Source organism: Apis dorsata, unplaced genomic scaffold (genome assembly GCF_000469605.1).
Source record: "Apis dorsata unplaced genomic scaffold, Apis dorsata 1.3 scaffold_295, whole genome shotgun sequence".
NCBI classification, from domain to species: domain Eukaryota; kingdom Metazoa; phylum Arthropoda; class Insecta; order Hymenoptera; family Apidae; genus Apis; species Apis dorsata.
The window spans coordinates 1,204,888-1,217,915 of NW_006263570.1; the positions used below are offsets into that span (position 1 = coordinate 1,204,888).

The 13,028-nt window shown below is 32.4% G+C and overlaps 1 protein-coding gene and 1 long non-coding RNA gene across 6 annotated transcripts in view; both read right to left on the reverse strand.

Moving 5' to 3' along the window:
- Positions 1 to 13,028, reverse strand: part of LOC102671131 — a 46,364-nt gene that overhangs the window by 29,271 nt on the left and 4,065 nt on the right. The window lies entirely within an intron of this gene.
- The window catches only part of LOC116185846, a 26,106-nt gene that overhangs the window by 9,398 nt on the left and 3,680 nt on the right, over positions 1 to 13,028 (reverse strand). Inside the window, exon 2 of the long non-coding RNA XR_004150748.1 lies at positions 2,978 to 2,980. This is a non-coding gene — a long non-coding RNA (uncharacterized LOC116185846). The remainder of the gene's footprint in view (positions 1 to 2,977; positions 2,981 to 13,028) is intronic.

Sequence of the window (13,028 nt, forward strand, 5' to 3'; positions counted from 1 at the left end):
GTCGCCTTCCATCCCCACCACTGCGGCATCCAACTACCACCACCACCTTCCACCCTCACCACTGCCAGCCGAGGATTTCCATCGTCGATTCGCGCAGGCGTCTAACTTACTTAAAGGACACTGACTCTCTTTCTGGGGTGACCGGTGGTGGGGGATCGTTTTTTGGGGGGAGATCAGCGAAAATAACGTTGAACAATTTCGGGAGGTACTACGGGAAAGTTTCACCCACCAGGGGAGAGAGAATGTCTGGTCATTTTCAAGGTGGATGAACATATTTTGATGATTTTATGTTTTGCGAAGAGCCGGAGAGCAATTTTTCGAGCGGAATCGGTGGTATATGCGGCATGTGTATATTGTATGAATGATCGAAGAGGGCATATTGATAATTGGCAAGTTTTTCGAGAAAAGGGAATAAAATTGAGAGCCACGTGATTCGAGCGAGTGAAATAAATCGTTGACAGTAAAAGGAAGCAGCATCGATTTGCGACTGCAGAGATTATGTAATTTTACTATGTTTTCCTACATGACGTATCATGTAAGAAAAAACAGCTAAAGATTACATAAAGTTGTACGTCTAAGTTTTATAGAATTTTTTTATGATTTAATAATTATAAATAAATTAATAATTAGATATAAAAATAAACTATCTACGTACTAACTATCAAAGTAATTGTTTGCATAAATAAAATATTTTGAAAAATAAAAATAAAAATGGACATTTTTAAAATATATATTATTAAAAAAAAATTAATTTTTGGAAAAGTTATTTAATTCATCCGTAGAATTATTTATCATTAACTATATTTTTTGTATATTCTTTATATCAAAAATCTTGAAACACTTGTACATCGGACGGCATTACGTAATCTCAATTTCCCCGTATCCCTCTCCTCTCCTACTGTGCCACGTAACTGCTCACGCTACTTGAACTTCGAAAAAAGACTGTTCTGCGTGGTAGCAGGTTTTGCTCGAGGATCGATGTCGACTATTCGCCAAGCGTTATCGAACGAGTGACCTGCGACAGCGTCGAGCGCCCTTTCGAAAACGACATTGACGGAGACGACTACGTTGACGTCGACGTACAGTCGGCAACGTCAACGCCGAAGTGGAAAGCATGATTGCGTAACCTAGAGCACACAGCTGAAAGCATGTTGCTCGTGATAGTCTCCCACCAGAGCACCTCGGCGCAAACTACGTTGGATGTAGCCTCGTTACGCGATAAGGCGTTCTTCGTGTGGGTGAAACGACGAGCAATATACGCGATTACATTTTGTGTCTCGGCAGAAGCCGCACGAGGTTAGATTCGCGATATATCCAATGGAATGTTCCACAGTTCATTTTTGAATTTCGTTCTTTTGGAGAATTTTCTACATACATGATAATGTTTATTTTAATTAATGCTTTATTAATATTGATTGAAGATAAATGTAAATTAATTTGATAGTTATTGTTTCACAAAATTTTATTTTGATAATGGCGAACATTTTACGATAATTAAAAACCAAATTGTATATTGTACGATAGATTTTTGATATTTTTTTTCTTTACAAAAGCACAGAATAATAAAAAAAAAAGGAAATTGTAGATAAGCATGTAAGGAGACAAAAAAAGAGCATGAGCGCATGAGTTCTGCGTCGAGAAGAATTCTTGCGCAAGTATCCGGGTATTTACGCGTGAGACAAGAGTTCGTAATACTGCATTGGTAGTCGACTTCGTAATTGTGTATGTGTTCGCGTGTATGAGTGACGAAGCGCCGTACTGTGCTGCCACCTACAAGAGAGTGCGTGAACTAACAAATATAGCTAGCTTTTGCACGCGATAGCGATCCAGTTGCATGTACTTATTACAACGCGAGAGAAGTTTGTCTGATTCTGCTAATATTTTAAAATCTTTGGATACGTAATTTAATAAGAAACAATAAAATTACACATCGCAAATCAATATATATTGTTGATTTATCAATATATATTATTAAAAAATATTAAGAAATATAATTTTCATAAAAACAAAATACCAAGAAAAATTAGCAATAATATTATTTATATTGTTATACTTATTATTGTGATAATTCTGATTCTAATATTTACCGATAAAAATTTCTAACTTTTTTTATCGTAGCAATTAAATATTTTCATACAAATTATTTTATCAAATAAATTTTTACTAAAATAATTTCGTCCAAAAAAATCTAATTTTGAGTCAAACTTTGATAAAATAAATAATTCATCAGAAGAAAAAAACAATAAAAATAAAAAACATGAAGACTCAGAGTCACGCGGAGGTTCGTTGCTGCCGGCACAACGGTCCCCGTTGGAATGCATTTATTGCTGAATGGAGAGTTCCTATCTTCTCCGTTCATACAGTCTCTTTTTACCATCTTCGTCTCACCCACACGGTTACCTCAAATTTACATATGATAAACAGACAGAATCACTATCTCTTTCTCTCTCGACCACGCTTATCCCCCCTACAATGTTGCTTAGCGTACAGAGAGACACGTATCCATACCTCCAAAGGGAGTACTCGTTCCAGTTCGTATATGCACTTGGCAAGAGGGCGGTGCCACCTGTGTGTAGGCGCGTGAATTTACAGTTGGCTAGAATGTTGAGGGGGGAAGCTGGGGTGGTGAGAGATGCGCAGGGGGAAACGAGGGATAACCTGAACCACGTGGCGATCTATTTGTCACGCGAAAACGGCTACCGTCGAATCAAGTTAGCTTCCTGATGCGTCTTCGTTCGTTCATCAAGCTAATGGCATTTTTTACAGTGAAACTTAAAATGATATTATCTATCATCGAATATTTTCAAACAACTATAAATCGAGAATAATAAAATTTAACACGTATGTACATGTATACATTTAATAAAAAATTTTTATATTTTATATACGCAATTCTACAAAATCCAGTTTTGTTGGATTTGTTTTGAGGAAGTGTAGTAATAAGTCCGTCGGTGCGGCGTCACGGGAGGCGACTGACTGTCTAAGATCGTTTACCATTCGATTGAACCGAATCGCGGAATCAAACGCGACGGGGGAATAACGGGGAGGAGAGGGCACGTTGAAAAGTGAGACAGAGATACGAGCAGATAGAGAGATATATAGAGAGAGAATCGTGGAGGCACGTGCTACCGAAAGGAGTGGTGGGAATGTAAGTTATGCGCAGCACGTGATCTTCGGAGATCCGTCCGAGCATTTCTTCGTTGGGGGGACGTTCGCACATCCCCTGCACGTTTCTCTACGTGCGCGCGCGTACGTATGTGTAAGCTTCGCGAAAGAGACAAAGAGAAACGCACACTAGCAAATACGATTAAACGAATCGTAAATCGCGCGAGTGTATTGGTACCGGACAAAAATGTGTACGTATTTGTAAATCTATCGCACTCGCCCCACGTGTATCAGTATATACATGTTTTACGAGATGTTTTTGTACCAATGATACGTGCCATTCTATGCGATCTGAAGAACATACGCAAACTTTGCGTCTACGTGAGAAAGCGTGAATATTTTGACGCGAAACTAATAATCTCACCAATCTAATCACATACGATTTATCCTTTACAATTTTAATTACAAGAATTATTTTGAAAAGCTATTTATAACTTTGTTTACATATTATATTTTCATTCTATGTTAATATTGAAAATTCATGTTGATTGAAAAGTTTTATTTTTGATATAGATTGATTTAAAATTTAATCTTTAGAGACTTATATATATTTATATGTATATTTCCAAGAATTTTCAATCATGAAGATTACCTTAGATGTTAGTATCTGTTTTCTTTCAATTAGATTTTCAAAACCATTAATTGTTATACTCAAAATTCTAAATATATTGAAAAAAATAAACGTTTATGATTTTCTTTGTAAAAATTTTGCAATAAACATTGTGTAACGAATGAATGAATATTAATTATAAATATATTTATATATATAAGCACACGTAAACATTCATTAATCAGAACAATGTAATTTCTTCTAATACATGCATATACATACGTATTCGTTTATAAATCAAAGAAATTAAACATACATAACACATTTAGGCATTCGTATAATCAATAGAGTTAATAACTACGAGAAACAACTACCAATAAGCAAATCAGTCGCGCGTACATGATGTCATCTATTTTTTACGATAGTAAAAATACAACGATCGAAAGTCGATCACACACGATGTGCATATACAAGTTCATTGAAAGCTCACATATGACTGCTCGTCGTTCTTTAAAATACGACACGCCACGTGGTTCCTCCTGCCTCTCTGTTTCCCTTTCGTGTTCCGTCCCTCTTTTAACCGTTCCCTCACCCCCGCGGATTTCCACGCCCGGCTTTTTGCCGATAGGGAAGGTAAACAACCGTGGAGAGTGTCACCTGTTATTGCTCGTACGCAAATAGGCTTCATTCACGGTCAACCTCCATACATCGTCGCGTGCTTGTTGTGTACCGAGTTCAAGCGATACTACCTCTGTACTTACACACTTTCAAAGTTTCTCTCTACGACATTGAGAGTCTTCCGTGTAGTCGAGAGAAGTATTAGCGAGTTCAACGTATATGTAACAAGTTTTCTTCTTTAAATTTCTGAATCGCTAAGAAATCACTAAGTAATCGTTATTTCAATGGTATTAAGTTTACCAGTATAATTTTAGAAATCGTCTTCACAAAAATTTACTTCTTTCAAAATATAAAAAATTTTTTTCAAAAAAGTATTTCAAAAAAAGAATTTCCATATTCAATATACTCAAAATTTATTAAGAATTCAAAAGTTAAAAATCTAAACGATTTAGAAAAAACAGACATTTCTTTAATCATCAACGACTGATTAAAATCAAATGAGAAGTATATAGAATGGAAACAACTAGTCGACGAGGACAAAGCGTATTGCTAGTTGCAGGACAAGAAAGATGCATAGGTTCGAAAGACATGAAACGAAATGCACAATCATGTCTATGTAGTCGAAAGGTATGGAAAGATATGGAAAAGTATGGTAGGAAAAAGAGGAGGTATTACACAACGTATGTAACCCGATGTATAGAGGGAGATACGACGGCTAGTAGAAGAGAGCATCACAATGCATCGACGCACACTCCGACGATTCCTATATGTCGCTACGCTGCTCGCTATCTCGCTCTTCTTCCATCTCTCTCACTTTACCCTTTCTCTCGTTCATCCACGTGTGTTTACATCGTACTTTACGCTATATACGAACCGGTGTGCCCCCTGTAACGCGAGAACCTCTCACGCATACACGTGGATCATCCTCCTCCTCCCACTCTCCCACGTAGAAAGTACATAAAGTGTCCTCGTTCACGTCGATATCGTCAGCTGTTGCTTCCTCTGTTGCGTCCTGTAGATTCTCCTACGCGCGTGTATTTGTATCACGTCGGTTTCAGGTGTATCATCATGCCGACTTTTATCGAGTTGAGAAAACTGTCCAAGAGAGACTTTCATTATGATTTTATATAATAAAACAATGTTACCTATGTAGATGTTGTATTAAGATATTGGTATTTCCATAGATATGATAATTAGAAAATTTAATTTATATTTTAGGTGAGATTATGTACATTAAAGTATAATATCGATATTAAAAATATTAGCTCGGCAAATATTGCTGGCTGTGTCAATAAGACGTAATTATTGATTATGCGAATGAAAAAGATCTTCGAAAAACTTATATTCCTTGGGTAAAAAGTGATCTATAATCATTCATTGATCTATTGGATGCAAATTTATTCAAGCAATCAATCTTATTATCGATAATAAATCAATTGATTCAAAAATGTGAAGGTTAATAAGGTTTGTATAAATTAACAATTCTGCATAACATTGTGTGCTTTTATAGATATAATGATTTTTAATTATTTTTAATGATTCAAGACATGAAATATGAAGCTATCAAATCACTAAATCTTATATTTTTAAAAATGCGATCTAAAGTTGAACTGTATTACTTTATTAAAAATACAAATTTCACAGTTACAAGAGTACTCGTAATCTATATTGGATGTATTTAACGTACAGTTCACTATTTTCGACGCAAGAACACATTCGTGGTTCTCGTCGAAATGTTCTCGTGTAAATGCCCCCCATGTCCTCATTGTCTCGCGTGGTACACAAGCCATTTCACGTGAGAACGTACACGCTTGGTCGCGGCTCGCGATTGTCAATGTCACGGGACGCGCGCGACTGCTTCTATTAAACGCGTGTGCACCAGAGCACACACGCCGTCACACTACTTGTTTCGACCACTTGGCGGGAAGAAAGAGGGCCGAGAGCGTATTGCATATGCGGAGACACGTGCTCGTGGGACGCTCTTTTGCGGTCTGCACTACTACTACCGGTAATTGTACATGCTCATTCGATTCGTGTTGTACTGACCGTAGTATACTCGGCAAGAATGTTTGGAGAGAGAAAGAGAGAGAGAGAGATTCTGTTTTTAGAGAAAGGAAAAAAGGTGACACGTGTGAAATTGAATATGCGAAGAAGAATGTTTGGAGTAATCGGAGAATTTTGGTTTTATTAGTTTTAAGTATATTATCAATGGATGTAATTAAAAATAAGAAATAACATTATATGTAGAAAGAATGTGTATGTTGAACAATGTTTGAGTTTGATATATAGCTCGTTATAGTTTCGAATTTTATTAGTGAGTGTTTTATATAATGTTTATGTTTTCATAAAGATATTTATTAAATAAAATATTATTTAGTAAAATTGAACTGCTCATCGTTATTGGAAACTGTTCTCTAAAACGAGTTTATCGTTCGAGATACATCAGAAGCTCAAAGGAGCTATATAAAGTAAATTTAAATGAAGATATATAGCGTGTAATAATTGAACTATTAGCTCGAAAGAGCTTTTATTGCCCGCTGAAGTATCTGATATTTTGAAAACTCGATACGTGAGATTTTGTTGCTAAATAAAAAACAAGAATATAATAAATGCCGTTTGTAATAATTTTTAATTTTATTTGTTAAATTTTTTTCATTTTCCCTAACGTAAAATAATAGCATTAAATAATATCAAACAAAATATTATATCATTGTTCGTTAAAAAAATCTATAAATAAATTAATAATCTACTAAAAATATTTTAACAAAAAGAAAAGGAAAGGAAATATTGAATCAAAAATGAGGGAAAAGGAAATCAATACCAAACATTTGCAATCGTAAAAAATACAATTGCTGGGTTTCATTCATCTAGAAAACAATAAAGGAGGCACGAGTTACTGATATAATTTCGAACGGTGAGTGAACAATGCCAGTACTAGTAAAGACTAATAAAAGTACAATATAAGGGTCCCGGTAAAGTAGAAAGGAGCGTAGAGAGAAAGAGAGAAAAAGAAAAGAGAAACATAGTGGAGGGTTACGCTACTGAGGATTAAAGGTTCAAGGCCGAATAACAGCGGGGTAGAGGAAGAGAAAGAGAGAAAGATCATTCGCCATCTAAACGTAAAGGAGTCAGAGCTATTGGCAAAACAAGGATCGAAGAATGACAAGGTGGCACGAAACAACACCTGTCTTCATGACCCATGTAGAAGAAGATTCTATGAGAAAACCGCAATGAGTAAACTATTGGTGGACAGGTGCCATTATTCCTGTTATATCGGTGGAGGAATCTAAGTAGAAAAAGGGACTGGCATTTTTCACTGGTCATTAACCTTCTTGGGTTATTCACTTTAACTCTCTTGAGAGCGATCGGATTTCTTTTGGCTTTCAGTATTTTTTCAGTATTATAAAAATTTATAATTCTATCGTGATGAATTAATAATTGTACGTTATTCTCTTTCTATTTCTTGATTTAAATTTCATTGAAAAAATTTTACATAAATTAAATGGAAAATTCAGATGAGTTTGCATATATGTAAATTTAATTCTTGTCATTTACAACATTTTTGAAATAAAATAATGATAAATATGAAGAAACATATGTTATGAACGATCCATACAATTGAGAAAAAAATTTAAATTTTTAAATAATTATTCTTAGAAGTTTTAATTTCTTAATAATTCTTCAATCATTAATTTTTTAAGAATCTAAATTTATTTAATTTAGATACACGAAGAAATTTGGATCATTTAATTACGAAAAAGATTTGCCAAATTTTTTTTTTCAATCACTATTTCTATGAAACAAAAATGATCAATTAAATAATGGAATATCAGACGATTGATTAGAAATAAAAATTTTCACGCAAAAACTTTTCTTCCGTTTAGTCTCTTAGTGTATTCCCTTCGTAATTACGAAACTATCAACGTGATGGGTGTGGTAGTTGCGTACAAAAGCTTCATCATCGTCGAAAGACCAAAAAGGACGAGAGAAAAGTGCAGTTTGAGAGACAAAGAGATCGAGAGAAAGGCATTCTCGTGTTAACCTTAACCTACCCCAAGGCTGTCTCACCCTGACATGCACTCCAATAGAACGATATACACATAGACATTTTTATTGATGGATTTTAAAGAACCGATATATATCATAAAGATTACCGTACCGTGTCATTTTTCTGTAACAGTTACTTTTCGTAAATATATAGTGGTGAACAATAGATATATGGCTGTTTTTAACTAGCCAATACCGTTAAGGGCACGTGATTGGAATCCACGAAAGTTAAATACCCATTGGGAACCTTCATTTTTTTGCGATTTTTTTCATTTATGTTGATGCCGGAATGTTATATACCCACAAAGAAATTGAGATTTATTTCGATAATTCGCAATCAAATTAAACACATGAGTTATAGCCTCATTTCTTCGATTAATCATAATTTTGTCTCTCGTAGCTTTTGTTTAATTTCTATTTGTGAGAGAATATAAAGAGAAAATGGTATAAATAGTAATAAAATGGAAAATAAATGAAGAATATATATATATATTTAGAAAACAAGTTATAAGTTATTCCTAAATATATTAGAATCTCTTCTTTGATTGAGGATCATTAATAGTTTCTTGTTTTAAGCCTCGATTGAATAATTTTGAAGTGATAAATGAAATAAAAAAGTTTCATTTTTATCATCTTCGTGGCAAAAAATATATTTTAACAATAGAATTCGATGTTTTAATTTTTTTATCTAATATAGTATAGTATTCTTATCTAATATACTGAACTATATACATTTTTATCTAATTAGATATTTACATAAAACCAATAATTTTTGTTGCACTATTTTCCATAATTCTAAGAAGAAATAAATATATATATTTTTCAAATTTCGAGACATTTGTCATCTATACTCTAACTCTAACTAAAAATAAAAAATTTAAAAGCAGATTACACGAGTTATAGTATCAACATAGAGAGTAGATATATAAAACCGAAAAGAAACCAAAAAGAAAGCTTTTTAACTACTAACCAAACCGTCAAAAAGTTTCCAATGTTTCCTCAAAAAAATTTCTGCAAAAAAAGATTCTCCTAAAACTATTATTTTAGTGATACATCATCAATTTATCAAATTCATTTTATTCGTAAAAAAAGAGAGGGGAGAAAGAGAAGAAGAATAAAAAGAAAATAAAACCGCATAAACTTTCGTTTTCATTTGTAACCGCGCAAAGCATGACGTTGGACGCCCCGAGTTCGTCACGTCGATGCGTGAATTACGACACACAAGTGCGCGCGGGCGCACACGGGTGGCTGCGAATTTTTCAATCGGCCGGAGGCATGCCGGTAAAACGTAAACAAAACGGGACACACAGAGAATGCAACGCGAGCTTGTCGTCTCTCTGCGCGTGTACACACACGATCAACGACACGCAACCACGTGCTACGGTTGTCTTTGCATCGAAAGGGGGACAGTGGGAGATGCCAGACGCAACGTAACATTCGTAATTCGTGATTCACCGATGTTATCAGGGGCCGCCAAACAGTGGCGTAGGTCGTAGCTTTTGTCTCGCGAGTTTTTTTTTGCAAAGGTACTATTGTACGAAAATTCGTTCCAATCTCGAATTGCCATTTGTCATTTTAACGCGTGTTTTTAAATATTCACAAAGAATTTAAGAATATCGAAATTAATCATAGCAATGATGATCGATTAATTGTTTTTTAAAAGATTTTCATAAAATGTTTATAATAGTGATCCGAATATGACATTTGTTTGAATTATATGAATAATTTTTAAAAATATAATTTTATTGATTTTTATTTAGAATTTTATAATCGTAATAAATATCGTAACATTCAATGATCATTCGAGTAATTCATTAAGTACTTTCATCATACACTTATAATTCGAAACATTATCCTATCATGTAAAAAGTATTTCAGATAGAATCAGATAGATAGAAATCAGTTAATAAAATATAACTTAAAATTACATGAATTTAGTCTTCATATTTATTAGCTTATATATAGTTTCTAGTCTATATATAATTATTAGTATGTTTTATCTTCTATCATTTTGTAACTTTAATCTAAAAATTCATTAAACTTGAATTAATTCGATATTTTATAGTTCACATCAAACGATTGACTACTTCCCACGAATCTTTATTTAAAACCTATTTCTTTCTACGAACTATCTATTATAAACTTAGTATCAAACTTAAATGTCGAAATAAATATATATAAGTAAACTTTATTTATCCGATTCATTAATTATTAATTTATATAATAATATGATATAATAAAATTTAATGATATAATATAGTTTACAAAAAATATTCTTACTACATTATATTTCTTACTATTTATAATTTTTCGCTTAAATAATAGGAATATTCATTAATGTAATTGGGTTCAATGTTCAGTTGAATAGATATGAATTAAAATTTTGTATTAATAGAATCATATTGTACTAATTTTGACCACTAACAAACGCTCTAAGAAATACTTAACCTCAAAATCTATTCCTCGAGTATCACGCCCTCATTTCTAATATTATACAGTATTATATATGCATATTATATGCGTATAAACATATATTATATTCTCATATACAATGGTATTCGATTAATATTCAAAGGTCTGCAATCTTATCGCGAACACTATTCGGAACGGATAATAGAAGGATAGAGTTTCAGGAATTAATGATTGTTTTCTTTTTTTCAGATTGCTCGACTCTGATTGGATTGAAGTGAAAATATTGAGAATAAGTGAGACGACTGATGTGAGATTACGATGAATGATTGGTAGTCAAGTGTCCCATCACAGATCAAGAGTATTATATTATGTTTATTTATCTTACTGCGTAACGCGGAATCTCATACCAGACCAATACTAAGAACCGATAAGATGCATTCGTTAGACGAGGTGGAAATGCAAATGTTCAACAGATGTTATTTACAATTGAAAATAAATTTTTATTTCAGTAGTCCTATTATTTTAACTTAAATAATTATTATATTTGTATTTTACCTGATATTATATGATATTCATTTTGTTTCATTAAGAAAATGTAAAATGTAAATTTATATTTTTCAAAATCATTTTTTTAACGTCTATGTATAAATATATTTTTATTAACTTTTACGCTCTTGATACGCTTAAGATGAGATGTGTTTTACATACAAAAAAAATTATTTTATTATTATTTGAAATAATAATTAACAAATAAATTATTCTAAAATAATATAAGTAATTTGCTAATATTATAATCTCCGAATAATTAAAAAAAAAAATCATTATACTTAAGAATTAGTATATCAGAAGTATATAGAGAAATGAGAAATTAGCGGAAATATAAATCTAATTAATTATAATATAGTAAATCCAGAATCATTACATTGAATATGCGAAATTTTATTACTGACAGAAATTATCATAATTTAAATCGATTATACAGCTTGACCTAAGGAAGAAAACAAACATGTATTAAGACAGAATGGGATATGAAATTCAAAACATTGCATGGACTTTGAATCATATTCAGAGTTGTTACGACTTTATAATATAGAAACTATGACAACATCACTATCTATATCTATTTGTCTAATATTTAATAATAAAAATTTTGAAAAAATACCAAAGATAAAGATAAGCAAGCAGAATATAAAATTAGAATATAAAATTAATTGATTTAATCATATTTGGAATGAAATTTGAACACATAATATTGAATCTATAAATGTATAGAAACATAATACTTAGAACCTGACATTCTTATATGTTTGTTTATGTTATATATAAATTGTTATGAAAGACTTCGAAGAAACAGCAAAAATAACATGAACTAGTTGAAAAAACAAAACTTTAGCAATTAGAATCATTTTTTAATTTTTACATAATACAGCAATGCTTATTTAGCATTTGTAATTCTGAATTTTCTCACATATATACATATTAAAAGGATAAAATTCTAAGAATCACTGAATCCATATTAAAAATTAAAATGAAAAAAAATCAATTACAAATATATATTAAAAGTTTATTCAATAACTAATATGATACGATATCCTATTATTGAGAGAGTAATTCTAAGAATTCTAAGAATTAATGGACATAAAATGTAAGAATTAAAATTATATAGATTAAAAATTATAGAAATAATATATATTATAAATTATATATTATATAAATGTCATGTAACAGAATAAACACTCGTTTTCATTAATTTCCTGATTATCATATTTTTATATAATCTGATTGATTGTATGACGTTTTTCATCTAATATACGTGCTTATTTTTAAGAATTACATCATGTCTATTGAAAATAATCCATTATATCCATTTCTTCCACGTGTGTTCATTTCTCAAGTGAAACAACAATACCAAAGGACAAACCGCATTATATCTATTAAAAGATATTTACTTCACACTCACACCGAAAAAACGAGCAACTGGGTTCTCCGGAGGCATTCGACTCCCACGTTGCATGTACACAAACCTATACGGAGGAACTAACAGATTGCATGAGATGAAATAAGAGAAACAGAGAGATGAGAAGGTGGCACACACCGGCACTTGTACAGAATGAGAGAGAAGAACGTGCACACGCACGGTTGCTCTGCATGCATTTAAAACGGGGACGCGACCCGTAAATCACGTAGTAGAGCCTCGGCTCGGCTCGTTGCGGTGCAACTCCACGAAGAGGACGTT